The following is a 21,025-nucleotide window of genomic DNA, read 5'->3' as shown; positions in this document are numbered from 1 at the left end:
CTACAGTATTCTCAGTGGAAAAGGGTAGTTAGTTCAGTTCCCCAGAGGTCTCTGCTAGGACTGCTGATTTTTAATATATTTCTAAATGATCTAGAGATGGGAATAGCTAGTGAAGTAATTAAATTTGCTGACACAAAGTTATTCTTCTAGGAAATTGTCAAAACCTTTTTTTTATCCCTGTTAAGCTAACTGCTTTTACCACATTCTCTATCAACAAATTCCAGAGTTTAATTACACATTGAGTGAAGAAATATGTTCTCCTGTTTTAAATTTACAACTTGGTATCTTCATTGCATGCCCTCTAGTCCTAGTATTTTAGGTAAGAGTAAAAAAGTGATTAATGTCTACCTGTTCCACTCCACTCCACATTTTATAGACCTCCTATCATATCTCCCCTCGGCCATCTCTTCTTCAAGCTGAAGAACCCTAGCCTCATTAGTCTTTCCTCACAAGGAAGTCATCCTATCCCATTTATCATTTTTTTTTTTGTTACATTTGTACCCCGCACTTTTTCCCACTCATGGCAGGCTCAATGTGGCAGGCAATGGAGGGTTAAGTGACTTGCCCAGAGTCACAAGGAGCTGCCTGTGCCAGGAATTAAACTCAGTTCCTCAGTTCCCAAGGACCAAAGTCCACCACCCTAACCACTAGGCCACAGTGAGATTACTGACCAACTAACCCTACTCTCGTTTTCTATCTTTTAACTAGCGTTTAATCCACAGTAAAACACTACGTCCTATCCCATGACTCTAATTTCCTCAGGAGTCTTTCATGAGGTACTTTGTTAAATGCCTTTGGAAAATCCAGATACACACTATTAACAGGCTTACTTATAGCCACATGTTTATTCACCCCTTCAAAGAAATGTAGTAGATTGGTGAGGCAAGATTACCCTTGATTTAATCCATGTTGGCATTTTTCATGTGATGTCTATGTAAATTAAATCCCCAAGATTTAATTTACATAGACATCACATGAAAAAATGCCAGTGCCAGCCAGGATGCCACGCCTGTGGGGCAACACTTTACAAAACCAGAACACTGTACCAGTGATTTCATAGTAAGAATCCTGAAAGGTAACTTTAAAACAATACAGGAACGTAAGACCTTTGAAGTCAGAATGATTAAATATTTTGACACACACCAGACAGGAAACAAAGATCTGGGTTTTCTAGCCCATTATAAACCATAAAGTTGTATTGCTCTGTTTGTCACCCTCCTGTCTCCATGCATATCTCACCTATCCACCCCCCCATCCTGTTAGACTGTGTCACTGAAATGCTTTGATGTTTCCCTTATATATACTGTCATCTACCAACATTTGCTTATTTCTGATCTGACGAAGAAGGGCAACCTTCGAAAGCTAATCAAGAAATGTATTGCTATGTCAAATAAAAAACTTATCATCTTAATTTCTTTTTCATGTTTTATTTTGTTTTATTTCTATTGATTACCTTTAAAAGTGGACTAACACTGCTACCACACCTCTCTACTCAGTTAAATGCAGAAAATGCAATGCAGTTTGCAGGGTCTCCAAATTTGTCAAAGCTGCTCAGTATGAGAACATAAAAGAGCTGTTCGCTGCTTTCAACTTCCTACTTTCTTCCTGTGCTAGATAGTTTTTGTTTACCAGAAAATTTTCATTTTAAGAATTTGGTTTTGCATTACCCAGCCAGAGACAAAAGGCTTTTCTCATCAGGAACATGTGTAGGAAATGAAAGGTGAAATTAAAGGGTCTCAATAAGGTGGATAAAAGGAGGCTTCTTTCATTACCAATAAAATTCCTGTTTCTTTGTCTCATCAAATGGGAGGGGATTTTCAGTGGTATCATAGAAAAACAGTGTTGCTTTGAATTTCAAAGCCAGGGTGAAGAAAAAGTCAGTGAAGAAAACTGTATGCAGTAAGAAAAGTTTCACACCAACTAGAGGATAGTGGGAGGTAGGAAGTTTAGATTAGAAGTTAAATCCACTACACTGATTTCTTCATCAGAGCTCATCATTTTTTGTAATGTGACCCCTTCGGGTAGTACCATGAAACCAGGGGCATAGCCAGGGGTGGGCCTGGGTCATCCATATTTGTCCCAGGCCCACCCAGCAGCAACTGGCCTGGCCAGTTTTCAATGGTCGAATTTAGGAAGCCAGACAAGGCAGAAAACCAGCCACTGTCAGTCCCTCCTCTGTTGTTGCCGCTTCAGCAGCAAAGTTATCCTTTGAAGGCAGCCGCAGTCCCTCTCTGCTGCATGTCAGCAGACAATGAATCTGCAGCATCCGAAGATCAGTAGATGGGGAGATGTCATTCATTTTTAAGACTGCAGCGCGGGACCAGCTACATGCCCGCTAACAGCTCTGCAGTGTCCCGACTTCCGCCCCTTAAGACACAAACTTCCTGTTTCCAACACAGAAACAGGAAGTTTGTGCGCTAAGGGGCGGGAGTCGGGACGCTGCAAAGCTGTTAGCAGGCATGCGGCTGGTCCCGCGCTTCAGTCTGAGGAATGGGTGACATCTCCCCACAGATCTTCAGGTGATCCAGAGGCAAGCACTAATGAAGGGTCAGCAAGGCTGCAGGGGAAAGGAGCTGCTGCAGTGAACAGGAAGATAAGAGAGCTGGAGGGAGGGGAGAGCGGTGAGGAGTGGATGGCTTGGCAGACAGAAAATATAACCTAGATCATGTAAAGGGCACCGGAGTTGGGGAATAAGGACATCGGAGGGTGGAGAAATGAAAAGGAAATGCTAAATTGGGTGGGGGAAGAAGAAGCTTATAGAGATGGAATGTTAGACATGAAGAAAGGAATGGGAGAGGATTCTACACACAGGGAGGGACTGGACAGTGAGAAGGCATGCTAGGGGGTAGAAATCTGGCCACAGGGAGGGGCAGGTCACAGAGAGGGGGTGCTGGGTATGAGGGAAGGAATGGGAGAGATCCTTGCCATGGGGAGGGGGAGATCCTGGCCACACTGGATCAAGGGAGAGGGGGCAAGAGGAAAGAGAGAGAAGTGACAGGAAGATGCTGGGAGGGGGTAAAGGGTGGGAAAAGGAGAGGGAGCAGATGCTGGGCTATAAGGTTGGAGGGAGGGAGACACTGGAAAAGGTGGAACCATGGCCAAGGGGGTGGCAAGGAAATGAACGCGAGGAGGATAGTAATTTCAGGGGGTAGAAATATGGTAATGGGGAGTAGATTGAAGATGGAAGGGAATGGAATGCTGGAGAAGTCGTGAGATGGGGAATAAGAGAGCTAGTGGGTGAAAGAAGGAGATGGAAATCTGACAGGTATCTGAAAAGTAAAATGAAGGCAAACAGATGAAATGACTGAGGATGAAATTTGGGTGGACAGAGCAGAAAAGAAAAAAAAAAGAGGAAAAAGCTAAAATGGAAAGGTCAATATGTCAGAGGCAAGTGAAGTGAGGGAATGGAACAAGAGGGGAGAAAAAGACAAATGGACAGCAGCTGCTTGGATCAACATGATGGAAAAATAAAATGCACAACAAAGGTAGAAAAGGCATTTAACTTTGAATCTTAACTGAAATATGATAGCTTGAGAAATATGCATAGCAGATGTCATTTTATTGTGTTCAGTAGAAAAGGACATATATTTCTGTTTTTATGGTATCCAGCTAGTTGCCACCCACCAATTCCTGGCTGGATAATTCACTCCTAGGTCTGTTCCCCCCTGGCTATTTCTTACTGGCATGTAGTTTTTGTTGTTCTTTCTTATGTTGATATTTTGTTGGTTTTTTTCTTCTTATGCATCGTATTTTTTTTTTATGAGGAGTGTCATTTCGTGGTGTGGATGTGTTGGTAATATTTTGTGTAAGTTTTTACAGATATATTTTATGCTCGTTATTAATTTGAATTTTGGTTTATTTTTAAATTTTTTTGTGTCATGTGGCGTGTTAAAGGTAATATTTGAGGGTGTGTGGGGGGAGGGCATTACCCCCCCCCCCCCCAAAAAAAAAAAATGATCTGGAAGAGGAAAGGGAAGGAGATAAATTTAAGACTGTGATGTTTCATGATTGTTAAGGTTGGGAATTGTCCTCCCTGGAGCAGTTGGCAATTTTCCAGATGGGAATTGGTGAGTGGGAACTGTCCAGGTGGGAATGGACCTACAACCTGCAGTATATGCCAAGGTTCCCAGTTCAAGTTTTGTCTACATATTTTTATTTCTAATTTGTGATCACTTGTTATGTATTTGGTGAGGGTCTGTTGGTGCGATTGCAATGGCAGGTGGGGAGATTGGAGGGGAGAAAGGGAGAAGAAGGAATTGGGAGGGGGACCTTCTTTACTTTCTGCCCTGAGCCCTAGCATGTCAAACACCAGTCCTGACCCTTGCTGTAGCTGATTCCTAAGCCCCATAAGCTGAGGACCTCCTCTGACGGCAGCCAAAACTTCCTTCTACTAAGCTTGGCAGATGGTGGCAACATCCTTGAGTCACCTATAGCTAAGCATGCCTGGGGAGCCGGCATCAGTAGCTCAAGGAGTTGCTGCTGCTGCTGCCGCCTGCCAAGCTTGGTAAAATGGTTCTGACTGTCTTCAGAGGAAATCTTCAGCTGATAGTGTTTCTGTTTCTATTTTCAGTTGGGAGGTGCTGGGGGAGAGGTGGAGAGTAGAGGAAGGAAGGGGCAGAGCAGAGAGAAAATTTTGTGCCCACCCACTTTGGGCCCAGGCCCACCCGAAATTGGCTGTCTGGCTACGCCACTGCATGAAACTACAGCTAGATGTAAACCAATGCTATTTTGAAGCTGGCAGTTTATGAGGTAGAAACAACTATACTGGGACAGACCAAAGGTCCATCAAGCCCAGCATCCTGTTTCCAACAGTGGCCAATCCAGGTCAAAAATACCTGGCAAGATCCCCAAAAAAGTACAAAACATTTTATGCTGCTTATCCCAGAAATATTTTCCCCAAGTCCAATTTAATAATGGTCTATGGACTTTTCCTTTAGGAAGCCGTTCAAACCTTTTTTAAACTCTGCTAAGCTAACCACCTTTACCACATTTTCTGGCAATGAATTCCAGAGTTGAATTACACGTTGAGTGAAGAAAAATTCTCTGATTCGTTATAAATTTACTACTTTGTAGCTTCATCACATGCCCCCTAGTCCTAGTATTTTTGGAAAACGTAAACAGACGCTTTACGTCTACCCGTTCCACTCCACTCATTATTTTATAGACCTCTTGTCGGACTTGTGAGTTTTTGTACCAAGTAGATTGCTGCTGAGCCCGGTACTCAGACCAGGTTCTGCTTGGCGGCTGGACAACCCCGGGTTTCACCTGCACTGACCGCCGTTCCCCAGAGGTTGAGCCCCTAGGTGCGGGCGGCCTGCAGGCCTTACGGGATGGAGCTGGAAGCGGGGTGATGAATGTGATGGCCAGACAGGCAGCAGGCAAGAGAGTGATCCAGGTACAGGCAGAGTCAGTAGGCAGGCAGCAGACACGAGAGTAATCCAGGTACAGGCAAGGTCAGTAGGCAGGCAGCAGACACGAGAGTAATCCAGGTACAGGCAAGGTCAGTAGGCAGGCAGCAGACACGAGAGTAATCCAGGTACAGGCAGACTAAGTATCAAGATAACAAGACAAGCAAGAAAACAAGGTAGAGAAATGCTTACCCCAAATAGAAGCCGAAGCAATGAGGCAGAGGGAAAGCACCCCAGAAGTAGTGCTGGTCTTCAGATGTTGAGGGGAATCAGCTGGAGAGGAGAGCTGCCATAGGTAGATGGTCTGAGAAGGAGGAGTCCGCCCGCGGAGAGGGCCAATCCCCACAGAGCAAGGAGGCGGGCCGAAGGTCCCAACCAGCCCCGGTGGCGCCGACAGGACGTAGGGCAACGTGACGGTCCGGGTACGCACACTGCGCCGAGGAGAGAGAGGGGGAGCGCCGCACAGACTGGAACGCCGGACCCGCTATGACGGCGGGCGTTCCCCCGCCGCCGGAGCGTCCCGCCAAAGAGGAGGGGAGGGGTGTGATACCTCTATCATATCTCCCCTCAGCCACCTTTTCTCCAAACTTCTTCCCCTTATCCCACTGCTAGACACCAGGGAGACTTCCAGTAAGTGCAGGGAGAGAATGAGAGTTTGGAGGGCCTGGATTCTGAGGGGGTGTCTGTGTGAAGATGCTCATCTGGAATGGGGGAATTTGTTATGGTGAGGGAGTTTATTGGTTGATTTGGGACACGGGCAGGATCTTTTGTAGACTATCAGTCCCTTTAAACAAGTGCAGGCTCAATCTCTTAGACTTTAATGAACTGTTGCTATAGCAAAAGTGACAACTGATGATCGCAAAAAGAGAGGAATGAAATCTCAAATAAAACACTTGTAATGAATAGAAAATACCATGATACCAAGATCATCCCCTCTGCTGGTTTGTCCGTTGTCTCTAACTCTAGGATCTATGATAGAGAGGTGTGGTATGAATCTAAGTTTCTTCTACCTAGTTTCTGATCTAATTTTGCTGAGAATGTGGCAGCGGCATACCAGCCACTTTGGGCTCAGGCCCACCCAGAAGGTTTGCACCCTTGACAGTGCCAGCATGGGAAGGAGCAACCTGGAAGTCTCCTTTCTGCAATGTTCTGCCCAAGCAAAAACAGAAAGTTGCGTCAAGTGGGGACAGGACACTGCAGAGGGAAGACTTCTGGGTTAGCTGCAAGCAGCGTATAGGAATTGCTGCTGATGGCAACCCTTTATTGAGAGAGTTTTGTAAAAGTAGATGGGGGAGGAGTATTCAGACTAAGGATCTGGTAGAGAAATGCATGGCACAAAGGAAGAAATAGAGGATGACTCAATGATTTCCAATGAGCTGATCGATACAAACACAATATTCTTTGATGAAGCACCAAGTATGGACAATGAGAAGGAGAATGGGAAAGAGAGGAAGAATTGTTGGACATGGAGGGGAGGGAAGGATAGAGGTGCTGCATGTGGGGGAGGGAAGAGAGGGTTAATTGTTGGATATGGGGGAGGAAGGGAGAGATGCTGCATGGGGTGGAGGAAGAGGAAGAATTGTTTGATGTGGGGTGGGAGGGAAAGGTGCTGCGTGGGAGAGGGAGAGAGGGAGAAATGTTGAACTTGTAGGAGGGAGTGGGAGGAAGAAAGAGAGAAATGTTGGACCCCGGGTGCAAGGAAGAAGAAGAGAGAGAGAGCCTGGGATAAAGGGAGGAGGGAAGAAAGGCTGGACATGGGGGTGGAGGAGAGGGATGGAGAGATGCACAGGAAGGGGAAGGCAGAAAGTGGGAGATGTTGAATCCAGGAGCAGAAGGGAGTGAGAGAGATTCTGGACAATTGGAGGGAGAGAAGCGAAAGAGAAATACGAGACCATGGGTAAGGGGCAGGAGAGTAGAGAAGGGATAGGAAGATTCTGGAAGTGGGGGAATGGAAGAGAGAGGGGGAGATATCAAGTCTACAAGGGTGGGGAGGGGAGAAAAAGGGAGCAGGTGCTGAGCTAGAAGGGTAAAGGGAGGAAGACACTGGAAATGGAACTATATGGGAGAGGCCAAAGTAGAGGTGGCAAGGAAATGGAGGATGGTGATTACAGGGGGTAGAAATATGGTAATGGGGGAGTTGATTAAAGAGGAAAGAGAATGGAAGGCTAGGGGAAGAATGAGATATGATATAAGAGAGCTAGTGGGTAAGAGAAGGAGATGGAATTTGATATGTAGTTGAAAAGTAAAAAAGAGAAGGATGAGAAAGAGGGTAAAATTTGAGTGAAACAGAGAAGCAGTACAAAAAAAGGGGAAAAAGCTAAAAAGTAGAGATCATAGGAATATTACGAGCATCTACACAGCACGCACTAAAAATGCTAATGTGCCTCTAGCACGGCTTAATAAACAGGGCCCTAAGTTTTATAGTTGAGGCAATGGAGGTTTAAGTGACTTGCCCAGAGTCACAAAGAGCTGCAGCTGGAATTAAACCCAGTTCCCCAAGTTCTCAGCCCCTGCACTAACCATTAGACTACTCCTCTACTCCAATATGACATCAACAAAAATTGAAATGGTAATTTATAGGAACAAAATACATGCTAATAACTCTGTTGTACCAGTTATCATAACTCCTTGTCCAAAGAGGGTAGCCAAAGACTTGTACAACCAAGACTTGACTTTTTTATTGATTGGATTGTAAAGCATTAGGTACTGTAATTCAAGCTTTAGTCATTAGTATTTTGAATTACTGCAGTGTTTTATACGTGGTCCTTTAACCACGTATGCTTAAAAAAACTTCAGGTGATTCAAAATACTGCAGCAAGACTATCGTTGAACAGGAAGCACTGGGAAAGTGTGTGATCACTTTTATCTCAATTGCATTGGTTACCCATTAAAGAATACTATGGGGCTCATTTTCAAAGCACTTAGGGGGTCTTTTACTAAGCCGTGGTAGAAATCAGCTGGCAGTAAACGCCGAGACACCCATTATATTCCTATGGGATTCTCGGCATTTACCGCCAGCTGATTTCTACTGCGAGCTAAAAACACTACTGCAGCTTAGTAAAGGACCCCCTTAAGCTTACAAAGTTCCATAGGTTACTATGTACTTTGTAAGTCTAAGTGCTTTAAAAACACACCTCTGAATGTTTAAATTGTTGGTTTCAATATTTACAGCAATACATGCGAGTAAACCCACCTATTTGATTGAGAATAATGAAGCGTATGTTCCAGGCAGATGCTTAAAATCACTGCATACATATTTGGTAGAAATTCCTAAGACTATGGTTTTTAGAAAGGAACAGTGGAAGAGGAGAGCATTCAGGGTTGTTGGTCCAGAAATGTGGGGGGAAAAAAATTCCCTGTAGTACTCAGGATCCCGCAAACTGTATTATCCTACAAGAAAGGTTTAAAAATCTTCCTATTCTCTCATACTGACTAAGGGCCCTGTTTACTGAGCCGTGCTAGAGGTGTGTTAGCATTTTTAGCATGCACTATGTACCTTAATATCTACCTGATATTAGGAATGGATCCACGGAATCTTAGCGGAGATTAGGTGGCAATACCGGTAATTGGGAAGCAAAACCAGTGCTGGGCAGACTTCTACAGTTTGTGTGCCCTGATCGTGACTGAATAGGTGTGGATGGGCTGGAGTGTAAATTTTAAGGGGCTTCAACATTAGCTTCAGAACTTTTAGTACAAGAACAGTGCTGGGACTTTTAGGGTCTGTGCCCTGAGAATGGCAAGGACAAATCAAACTCTGGTATACATATAAAGCATCGCATACCATGTAATATGAGGGGCAGACTGGATGGACCGTACAGGTCTTTATCTGCTATCATTTACTATGTTAATATGTAGGTGCCCACAATATTCCTATGGGTGCCTATACAGCGTGCGCTAATTTTGTGCAAGTTAATTGGTATTGGCTTTTTTTGTAATTTAATCTGTTCTGCTTTGTTTTCTATTATAATATCATTGTTGTTTTTTTGCGAGTGTGTGTGCTGTGAATCATTTTGAATGGACATTTCCCACAAAAATGGTGTAAACCACATAAATAAATACATTTTAAAATAAGGAAAAATAATACATTTCTGAATGTGCCTTAGAGAAGGTGAAGTCCGTAATGCAGGTGCACAACTACTAAATGCTCACCACCTAGTAGAAATTAATTTTGCTAAAGCTATCAGACTATTCTATTCTGTTTTATTGAGCAATTTATTATCCACTAGTTCCATGAAAAGAGTCAAGGCAGGGTACAGATTAAGAGATTTTCCATATACTGAAGAAATGTAACAACAGCCAACATATACTAATTACTAATCAATTATTAATCCAATCAGAAAAAAGTAGGTTTTTAGCACATTTCAATAGTAATACTATTCCAAATTTTAGAACCTTGAAAAGAAAAAGAAGAATGTTCCAACATTGATTTACAATAAACATTCCTAATAGAGGAATAGCCCAATTTGAGTGTTGTTTTAAAATAAGAAGTATTGCAGACACCTAAAAAATTCAAATTTTGAGCAAGACATAGGGCACAATCCATTCTAAGGGCCCTGTTTACTAAGCCACATTATAGGTGCATTAGCATCTTTAACGTGCGTTAACCATGTACGCACGTTAACCGTGTACATGCCTACAATATCCCTATAGGCGCCTACACAGTTAGCGAGCGCACTAATTGTAGGCGCATTAAAAACTCTTAATGTGCCTTAGTAAACAGGGCCTTAAGATTCGAAAATAAGGGTGGCAACTTTAAAATTTAACATGTTGTTCTCTTCGTAATCAATGACGATATGAAAGCAATGGAGAGACTCTTTCATATCTACCCTTTCCAAAAATCAGTCTAGCGGCAGTGTTCTGAAGTAACTGCAACCTATGACATAATTTAACAGAAATGCCACAATAAAGTTGAGGTAATAAAACAGCTTGAGCTACAATCCTAAAACTAGACATGATTAGGAAAGATCTTATAGCCCTAAGTTGATGTAGCTTAAAAAAATAATTTGCCTAGCCAAGTCATTGATTTGGGCTTCCAAGGTAAGTTTTGCATCTATGATAACACCTAAGACTTTAGATGATCCTTCTATCTGAAAGCTCTCTCCTGAAGCGGTGGAGGGGCATTTTCAAAAGGGAAGTCCAAGTTGCGATTTGGACGTCCTTGCAAAACTGCAAAATCCAGGGGTGCAAGATGGACGTCCATATTTTGTTTTGAAAATACCATCAAGGACGTCCAAATCCTTAAATTTGGACGTCCCTAGACATGGACGTTTCTGACTTTCGACGATTTTCAAAACCAAAGATGTCCATGTCAAAAACGTCAATGAAAGCCATTTGGGTGTGGGAGGAGCCAGCATTTGTAGTGCACTGGTCCTCCTGACATGCCAGGACACCAACCGGGCACCATTGGGATGTAGAAGCAGCCAGCATTTTTAGTACACTGGTCCCCCTGACATCCCAGGAAAGCAATAGGGCATCCTAGAGGGCACTGCAGTGGACTTCATAAAATGCTCCCAGGTACACATCTGACCATTGCTCCCTTACCTTGTGTGCTGAGCCCCCCCCCCCCCCAAACCCACCACCCCCAACTGTACACTACTACCATAGCCCTTACAAGTGAAGGGGGGCACCTAGATGTGGGTACAGTGGGTTTTGGAGGACTCGCTGTTTCCTCCACAAATGTAACAGGTGGGGGGGGGGGTATGGGCCTGGGTCTGCCTGTCTGAAGTGCACTGCAGTACCCACTAAAACTGCTCCCGGGACCTGCATGCGCTGTCATGGACCCAAGTATGACATCTGAAGCTGACACAACATATTTTTAAAGATGTTTTTTGAGGGTGGGAGGGGGTTAGTGACCACTAGGGGAATAATGGGAAGTCATCCCCAATTGTTTCTGGTAGTCATCTGGTCATTTCAGGCCCCTTTTTGTGCCTTAGTCATAATAAACACACGTCCGAGTGAAAATGTCCAAGTGTTCGTCAGGGACGTCCTTGGTTTTTTCGATTATGGGTCAAGGATGTCCCAAGTGTTAGGCATGCCCAAGTCCTGCTTTCGCTACGCCTCTGACATGCCCCCTTGAACTTTGGCCATCCTTGCGACGGAGTGCAGTTGGAGACGTCCTAAATCAGGTTTCGATTATACCAATTTGGACGTCCCTGGGAAAAGGACGTCCATCTTCCGATTTATGTTGAAAAATGGACGTCGTCCTCTTTCGAAAATGAGCCCAAAAATCAGTCTTCTGGCTTTCTATTTATCATATTCCCCAAACCATTCAATTTTAGTTTTCTGTTTATTCAATTTAAGAATTTATAAATGCCCAGTTATCTACCAAATGAATGCTATGTTGCAAAACCTGAATAATTCTTTTATAATCATCAAGTAAAGGATTTAAAACAAAAATATCACTAGCATAGGACAGAGCAAAGCTACCTAAGGTTCCTTTTACTAAACTACAGTAAAAAGGGTTCTCCACTAGTGACAGGGACCGTTTTTGCTGCACGTTGAGGCCCTTTTTACTGCAGCGGGTAAAAAGGCCAAAAATAAATGGCGGTAAGAGTTCACTTACCGTGTGGCCATGCTGGGAGGGAGCACTTACCACCTCCCATTAAGGTGGTGGTAAGAGCTTCCACGCTAACCAGGCAATAACCAGATCCTTGTTAAGGATCTGGGGTTCCTAGCCCATTATAAACCATAAAGCTGTATGTCTCTGTTGATCACCCCACCCCTCACCTATCCACACCCATCCTGTTAGAATATCAATGATATGCTTTGATGTCCCCATGCATAACTCCTACCCACCCCCATCCTCCCAACCTGTCAGACTGTCATAGTAATGCTTGAATGTTTTCACTTATATACACTGTCAGCTAGCACATTTGCTTATTTCCGATCTGACGAAGAAGGGCAACCTTCGAAAGCTAATCAAGAAATGTATTAAGTTATATCCAATAAAAAAGGTATCATCTTATTTTCTTTTCCATGTTTTATTTTGTTTGATTTCTATTGATAACCTTAAGAGTGGACTAACACGGCTACCACACTCCTCTACTTTGGTGGCATTGAATTTCTGGGCATGATGCCGATTGGCAGTCAGCAAAACACTGAATATTAACCCCATAATTTATAGACTATTATATCTTGCATACCATTTGTATGGCTGGCATAAGTGCCCATACCTAAATTATAGACACATATTTCACCTATTTTACTAGTATTCTATAAAGGAAAGTAGGTGCTACATATGTGGCATATTGTTATAGAGTTATTCGACCCAATATTAAACTGGTGTTGACCAGCGTTTTGCTCACCACTGCTGGTGCTAAACCTGGAAATTCAATGCCAGGCCATTTTCAATGCAATATTTAGCACTTAACCAGCTATGGGTTGCCGCATAAATATAGAACTGATTTTTATATGGTCCTGTTTATGTGGTTAACCTGACTGGTTAAGTGATGAATATCGTTCCCTAAACAGTCAATTGCTGACTGTGCCCCAGAACATTTCCAAAATAGCTGGGGTTTTTGGCGCTGAAAATAACTGGTTAGCCCTGAACAGGTGATGTAACCAGCCAGGAGTCGTTTATGGCTGGTTAAATCGCATTGAATATCGACCCCATCCTCTTTAAGGGCAATTCTGTAAACTAAGCGCTCACATTTACACACACACATTACGTAAATGTTTAGAATAGTGGCGTGTGTGTGTGTGAGCACAATCATACATATAGATTTGTTTGGTCTGATATTACACCAGCAGTAATCTGTATTTTGCTATGTTTGGCATTGAATTTCTGGGTTTGCAGAGCTGACTAGCACATAACAGATTAATTTTATTTTGGCATTTATAATCCACTTAACCATCAAGTTCAAATTGGAGAACTACTACTCCATTGCTTCTATCCCTGGCATTATAAGCAGGTACTATCTCTGCCCCTAGAGGGCTTACAATCTCATTATTTTGTACCTGAGACAATGGAGGTTTAAGTGACTTGCCCAAGGTCACAAGGAGCTGCAGTGGGAATCGAACCCAAGATGTTGGGATCAAAGCTTGCTGCACTAACCATTACACCTCTCCTCCACTCTGCAATATTCAGCACTTAACCAGCTGTGGGTTACCGCATAAATCTTAAACTGAATTTTATGTGGTCCTATTTATGTGGTTAACCTGGCCAGTTAAGTTATGAATATTGACAATTAACTGACTGAGTGTTGACTCTGCCCCCCAGAATAGCCCGGTTTTCAGTTTGACACTAACCAGTAATTTTCAGTGGTACTATCTGGTTAAGTCCTGCTGAAAATTTAATTTACTGATTGATTTATTATTTGCCACCTTTTTGAAGGAATTCACGGAAGGCGGTGTACAGTAAGAATAAATCAAACATGAGCAATAGACAACTACAGCAGTAAAAATATTCAAATAACAATACAAAATAGTATTCTACTTACAATGTCAACACAATAAGTAATAGAACATTTTAATTGACAGTGTAGAGTATAAGCAAAGATGGAACATATAGATAGATAAAGAGAGTAAGAGGAGTTAGAAAATAAGGTGACTAATTTAAAGAAAGTTGCACATGAGGTCAGAGAGATGATTAAATATTATGTCAACTATGCTAGGAGTGGATAATCATGTCTTGCTGCAGTATGTGCAGCCTGTGTCACTCCTTATGTATGTGAGAGACTAAGAAGTTAGTTACTTCTTCCATTAAAGGCCTGGTTGAAGAGCCAAGCTTTCACCTGCTTCCTGAAATAGAGATAGTCTTCTGCAAAGCGGAGCCTTTCAGGCAGTGCATTCCAGAGTGTGGGGGCTACTCTGGAGAAGGCTCGCTTGTGGGTATCACATCGTGTAATGTCTTTTGGAGAGAGTGTGGTTAGCGATAGTCCTTGGGGAGGACTTTAGTGTCCTTGAAGGTGTATAAAGGATCATCATATTCTTCAGGTACTCGGGGCCATTTCCTTTAAGGGCCTTGAAGATCAGACAGAGGTTTAAATTTAGCCCTGTATTGTACTGGTAGCCAGTGAAGGTTTTGCAACAATGGTGTGATGTGGTCATATTACTTACAACCTTCTATGAGTCTTGCTGCAGCATTCTGAACCAGTTGGAGCTGGTGCAGGCCCTTTGTAGTCAGACCGTTAAACAGTGCATTATAGTAGTCCAGTCTTGATGTTATCATGTCATGCACAACCAGTGTATTTTCTCTAGCGAAAAAGGTGCCGGTACTCAAATGCCAGGCCAACCTTCAGGAGTGGGGTGATCACTGAAGGATTCACCCCACAATGGCCATGCCCCCTGCAACCAGTCACAGAATCTATGACAAGGCAGAATTAGTGTGTAGAACCTGAGCTCTTTCATTACAACTTGGGGACCATGGGTTAATTTTAGCAGACAATGGAAAAGGTGGCGGTACTCAGTACCCCCTCAAAAAAAGCCCTGTGCACAACTGGGATAAGATTTACCTTCTCGATGTAAGGAGAGAGGCAGCGTAGCTGTCGCAAATAATAGAAGCAGCTCTTGAAGGTTGCTTGGATTTGGGGATTGGAGTAAGTATTGAAAATGCCCAGTTAGCCCTAAACAGGTGATATATGGCCTATTCAATTGCATTGAATATTGACTCCCACATCTTTAAGGGCAATTCTGTAAACTAAGCACTCACATTTACATATGCATTACATGCATACATGTTTAGAATAATGGCATGTGTGTGTGTATATGCACACAGTTGTACATATATGATATATTCCGCCTTACTACTATTCTGCATAGTGCATATTTACAAGGGGGAGGGCATACATAGGGGTAGAACATGTGCAAGATATTGGCAGGGCTCCCATTTATGTATGTAACTTACAGAATAAGGAGGGAAGGAAGAGTAAGATGTGCCTGTTGCGAGAGGTACACTGAAGGCAAGCCTTTCCTGTTAGTTCTCTGAGGTCAAGAAAAGTTATTTAGAAACTGATTTTTTTTTTTTTTTTTTGCTGCTGTTAGGAATGCACTCAGCCTAATAAGAATCGTCAGAATGTGCCCTTTGATGCTTACAAGAAAAACAAATACCCATGTAAAGAAACATTAAACGTGCAAGAAGCATTTTGTGATATGGAATTAATGCAAAAATACATTTACATTGTAAAGTATAACATATGCTTCCCCAGTTCATTGCCAGCAGTCAAAATTTTGTTTTTTGTTTTTTTTTGTTTGTTTGTTTGTTTTGCATACTACTCCATTGCTTCTATCCCTGGCATAGGGTCTTCAGCGGCAATATTGCCCTTGTTTGGCATGCTGTACTGTGAGCACTGGAGAGGAATAGGGAGCAAGAGTGTTAGCTTGCATTTGCATGCCGATTGCGCTGGGAGCCGGCGAGCTCGTTTCATAAATTAGTCGGCTGTCAGCATTCTGCGGTAGCAAATGCAGGAATAGGGAGCGAGAGGGTTAGCATGCATTTGCATGCTGATTGCGCTGGGAGCTGGCAAGCTCGTTTCATGAGCTCGTCGGCTGTCAGCATTCTGCGGTAGCAAATGCAGGAATAGGGAGCGAGAGGGTTAACATGCATTTGCATGCCGATTGCGTTGGGAGCCGGCGAACTCGTTTCATGAGCTCGTCGGCTGTCAGCATTCTGCGGTAGCAAATGCAGGCACTAGTCTGGCGCTAATGGCCTCTAATGCCCACTTTTGCTTTTGAGCATCAGGGCCTTAGTGTCTTGAATGGCTGTTGAAATCTGTGCACTCTCCTAGGAAAAACAAATCCGAGTTTGAGGCTTTAATTATGAATAAACCTGCCATGAAACAGCATGCACAGCTGAAATGTTAATAAAATGCAGTTTTACGCTGCATATATTCATTGTCTCTGGCAAAGGAAGGTCTGCTTGATCGGCTTACAGTGGGGGTGAAAATGAGAGCAAGTCTTTGAATGCGAATATTGTAAAACAAATTCTACATACTGTATACAGGTTCACAGTATCATTTCCCAGTCACTGCTCTGTATAACCAACAGCTCTGCCAATGATTATGGATAAGACGCACAAGCAAAAACTGTGAATGTCCAGTTCCACATTGTTCATTTTTAATTCAGAGGTTATACGATATTCCATCAAAATAAACATAGATTAATACTTTGTTTTATGGATAAGGTGAAACAGTATCGTGTCATTTACTGTTAAGACTCAATGAGAAAGGCTGTCACCTGTGTAGCACTAGTTCCCTATTTTTTAAGAATTAAAGTAATGGATATTTGAGAATTTAAAAAATAATAATAATAGCTTGGCCTGTACAGGCACCATAATTTTGTATGCCTGTATTTTTCAACAACCAGAGTTATTTGTGAGCAGAGGTTCCAGGTAAACATATGGTGCATTAAATCAAGTCACTCTGCAAAGGAAGCAACAGCCAGTCACATGACTGATTTGTCATGCAGAGTAGAATTGATTGGCTTCAATTGAATATATTGATTTAAGATTAAAAATAGCCTAGGACACCGCTTGTCACATCTTGTTGTCTGTGGTTAACCCCTGCTGCTCGGTACAATAGTTTCCTTGTTTGAAGAGAGAGCGAGATTGTTTTTAAAGTACCAATGAGATTCTCCTAATACATCACATCAGGGATACTTTTATACGACTGCCTGAAGAAGGGGTGAGGAAACCATTTTCACACAGGGTCAACTTTATTACTCTCATCTGCACCAGAATGGGGAGGGGGAGGGAAGAGGGAGTCCTGTGCTCCTTTCACAGAACAGGGGGGGGGGGGCTCTCTCAGAAAGTTCTGTTTGGGTGTCACCTCTCACCCAGAACATGGGTGCTGCTGTTGCCCAGGAAAAAAAGAACGTAACTTATATTTCCAGGCTATATAATTAAAAATAAAATTAAATAAACTTAGCAATGCTGAGGATTCTGCATCAAAAACTAGTACTTTTATTATGTAGCCTGGGACTATAATATAAAAGTAACGATCCATTACTCTCCCCTGTCTGACTGGACCTTAACAATCTACCTCTCCATCCAGTCCCCAGCCTCCTGCTTTTCCTGAACCCAGCACTCTATCCGGTCAGATCCCAACATCTCCTCAGACCCTAGCACTCTCCCCAGGTAGATCCCAACATCTCATGTTTCTGATGTCAGCATTCTCTTCATATAGATCTGAACGTATCTGAACATTTTTGTAAGCGATATTGCTGAAGGGCTGTCTGGTAAGGTTTGCTTCTTTGTGGTTGATACCAAACTCTATAATAGGGTAGACACCCCTGTTGGTGTGGATAACATGAGGAAGGACTTAAACCTAGAGGAATAGTCTGGAATTTGGCAACTAAAATTTAATGCTAAAAAATTCAGGGTCATACATTTGAGCTGCAAAAACCCAAGAGAACGGTACAGTTTTGAGGTGAAGACTTTTGTGTACGAAAGAGGAACAGGACATGGGTGTGATTGTTTGTGATGATCTTAAGGTGGCCATATAGGTAGAAAAGGCGATGGTAAAAGCTAGAAGGATGTTTGGGTGCTTAGGGAGAAGAATGGCAGTAGGAAAAAGGAGGTATAAGACTCTGGTGAGACATAATTTAGAATATTATGTACAATTCTGGAGACCACACCTTCAAAAAGGATGGAGTCAGTTCAGAGAGTGGCTACTAAAATGGTCAGTGGTCTTTGTTATAAAGCATATAGGGACAGGCTTAAAGATCTCAATATGTATACTTTGGGGAAAAAAGGTGAGAAAGGGGAGATATGGTAGAGACTTAAATACTTATGCAGCATAAATGTACAGGAGGCGAGTCTATCAGTTGAAAGGAAGCTCTGGAACAAGGAGTCATAGGATGAAGGTGAAAGGGGATAGACTCAGAAGTAACCTGAAGAAATACTTCTTCACGGAAAGGGTGGTGAATTCATGGAATAGCCCCCAGGTGGAAGTGGTGGAGATTAAAACAGTATCTGAATTCAATAGAGCTTGGGACAAGTATATCAGATCTCTAAGGGAGAGGAAGGGATAGTAGATGGGTAGACCATATGGTCTTTATCTGCCTACATTGTTCTATGTTTCTATGTACTTTCCTGATCCCAGCACTTTCTTCAGATAGATCTGAACATATCTGTACTTTCCTGAGCATCTCCAGCTCCCTCAACTCAAGCACTCTCCCCAGCCTCCCAGATTTGGAGTTAGATAATTTATTGTCATGATGAATTTTAAAGGGTTGCCAAAGTAATGCCTGTGCAGGGTAATTTTATAATAAGGATCCTAGACTGAAAGGGCAATAATTCACTTATTTGTAGCCTATTTATTTATTCATATGATTTATTTATAATTTTTATACCACAAATCTAATTCACTCTCCATGGTTCATGATGTAATTAAAAGCAACTTACAAAACATAGTTTTAACATCCCAGATTAGAGCAATACAGTCCTCCCACCCACATTTAGGGTAGAAGTTATTTCAATGTTTACCCCAATTATTAGTAACTAGGTCTTATTGCATAAAATGGGTCCTGTGCTAAAATAACATGTGTTAGTGGTAAAATGACACATCTTAACGGAAGCCCATTGTCGGGTTCTCGAGGCAGAACCGGAATACGTGAGCCCTTGAGCAGGACTGGAACTCTGGACTGGAGTAGTACTGAGACAGGCAACTAGAACAGGCAGACCAGAACAACTTCACCTGTGCTTGACCACCGTTCCTCCGGAGTTGAGCTCCGGAGTGCGGGTGGCCGGCAGGACTTGCAGGATAAGGCAGGAACTGAAGATCCAGAGGACCTACCCTAGGTCCGGGGTACACGAGGGAGACTAGGCTAAATACGGGACTCGGACTGAAAGCTGCATGCAGCCACTAAACCAGAAACACAAGACAGACCAAGGGGACAAGATGTACACAAAGGCTAGGCAGAGACAGGATCCAGGATATACACTCAGGATATACACACTAGCTAGGCAGAGACAGGATTCAGGATATACACTCAGGATATACACCCTAGCTAGGCAGAGAAATGATTCCGGATATACATACTAGCTAGGCAGAAGCAGGACTCAGGAAATACAAGCAAGCTTGGCAGAAACAGGACTCAGGATATACAAGCAAGCTTTGTCATCGCTGTTCATCTCTATTGTGTCCCTTCTGTGTGCTGAGACTTGTAGAGTTTTGTTCTTCTTTTCTTTGCTGTGAAAAGGATGTGTGTGACTTTAATGTGGGTATGTTCTGGGTGGAGTTTGATTTACACACATACATCATAAAATATGTATGTCTACACCTGCTTTCAAGTAGGCATCCATTTGTACTGGTAGTTTATACAGATATATATACTGTAGATATCTACAGATGTTGGCATTTAAGGCTAGAATTTGGAAGATTCCAGTCTATTTGTAGGACTATATTCTGGGTCATAGTTTATAACTTCAAGGAGCAGATCTTTTGTATGTACCTACTGTAAAGGAGGAAGTACCAGGAGAGGATTTTGCAGTAAGGTTGTTTCAGTGGGGGAATATTTTCCCTGAGGATCTTCATTGTGAAACTGATTTGGATAAGTTTAAGAGGAAATAGAAAACATTTTTATTTAGGTGTGCTTATGATTAAAGGGTGTTATTTGCCAACATGGGTGAGACATCTGTGGTTGTGACCACCCTCAGACTTATCTTATTTCTGGGGGTCAGCATCTATGCTGGCTTCTGTCTGTTTCTGTGTTAGTCTTGTCTCTGTGTGCTGATTGCTTCACTAGACCTCACCTGTGTGGGCTATGCCTCTCTGAGAAGCCAGCATCTAAGATGGCTCCCACTTGTTTTGTGCCAGCTTCCAAGATTGCTCCTGCCTGTTCTTCCTATGTGTTCCAAGCCTCTCCTTGGTGTGAGGGTGATCCCTGCTCCTGTCCTGCAGTAGGTGACATCATCAGTGACAGCCTTCATAAGGAAGTGCTGTGCTTGCATTCAGGGCCTTTGCATAGTAAGTAAGAGTGTTATGCCAAAAGGTTGTGAGGTTAGTAAGAGCACTGTTGCACTGCTACTTAGCCTTTCTCTGGGGCTCTTGCCCATCTGCTATTTGTGTCTGTGGACTGCCAGTCCTTCTGTGTGGGCGCTGCCCTTCTGCTTTGTGTCTGTGGACTGCTAGTCCTTCCGTGTGGGCTTTTGCCCTTCTGTTTTGTGTCTGTGGACTGCTAGTCCTTCCTTTGCCTTGCTCTGCATTTGTAGTCTGAAGTTTCAGCCATTTTCTCTCTGTCTGTGTTTGGAGCTGCGGAAGCTTCAGCCCTGACTCTGTTATCCCTGGTTTATTCCTCTGCCTGCTGCCTGCCCAAAGGCTCCTGGTTTATTCTATTGTCCACTGCCTGCGCAAAGACTCTGTTTGTACCTGGTGTATTCTATTATCTGCTGCCTGCCCAAAGGCTCTATTTGCTCCTGGTTTATTCTATTGTCCGCTGCCTGCCCAAAGACTCTGCTAGTTCCTGGTTGCTTCCTTCTGTCTGCTTGCCAAACTTGCTTGTATATCCCGTTTCTGCCTAGCTTGCTTGTATACCCTGAGTCCTGTTTCTTCCAAGCTTGCTTGTATATTCGGATTCCTGTTTCGGCCAAGCTTGCTTGTATACCCTGAGTCCTGTTTCTGCCAAGCTTGCTTGTATTTACTGAGTACTGCTTCTGCCTAGCTAGTGTGTATATCCTGAGT

This window comes from Microcaecilia unicolor, chromosome 2, assembly GCF_901765095.1.
Source record: "Microcaecilia unicolor chromosome 2, aMicUni1.1, whole genome shotgun sequence".
Lineage (NCBI taxonomy): Eukaryota > Metazoa > Chordata > Amphibia > Gymnophiona > Siphonopidae > Microcaecilia > Microcaecilia unicolor.
This window is presented reverse-complemented; position numbering follows the sequence as displayed.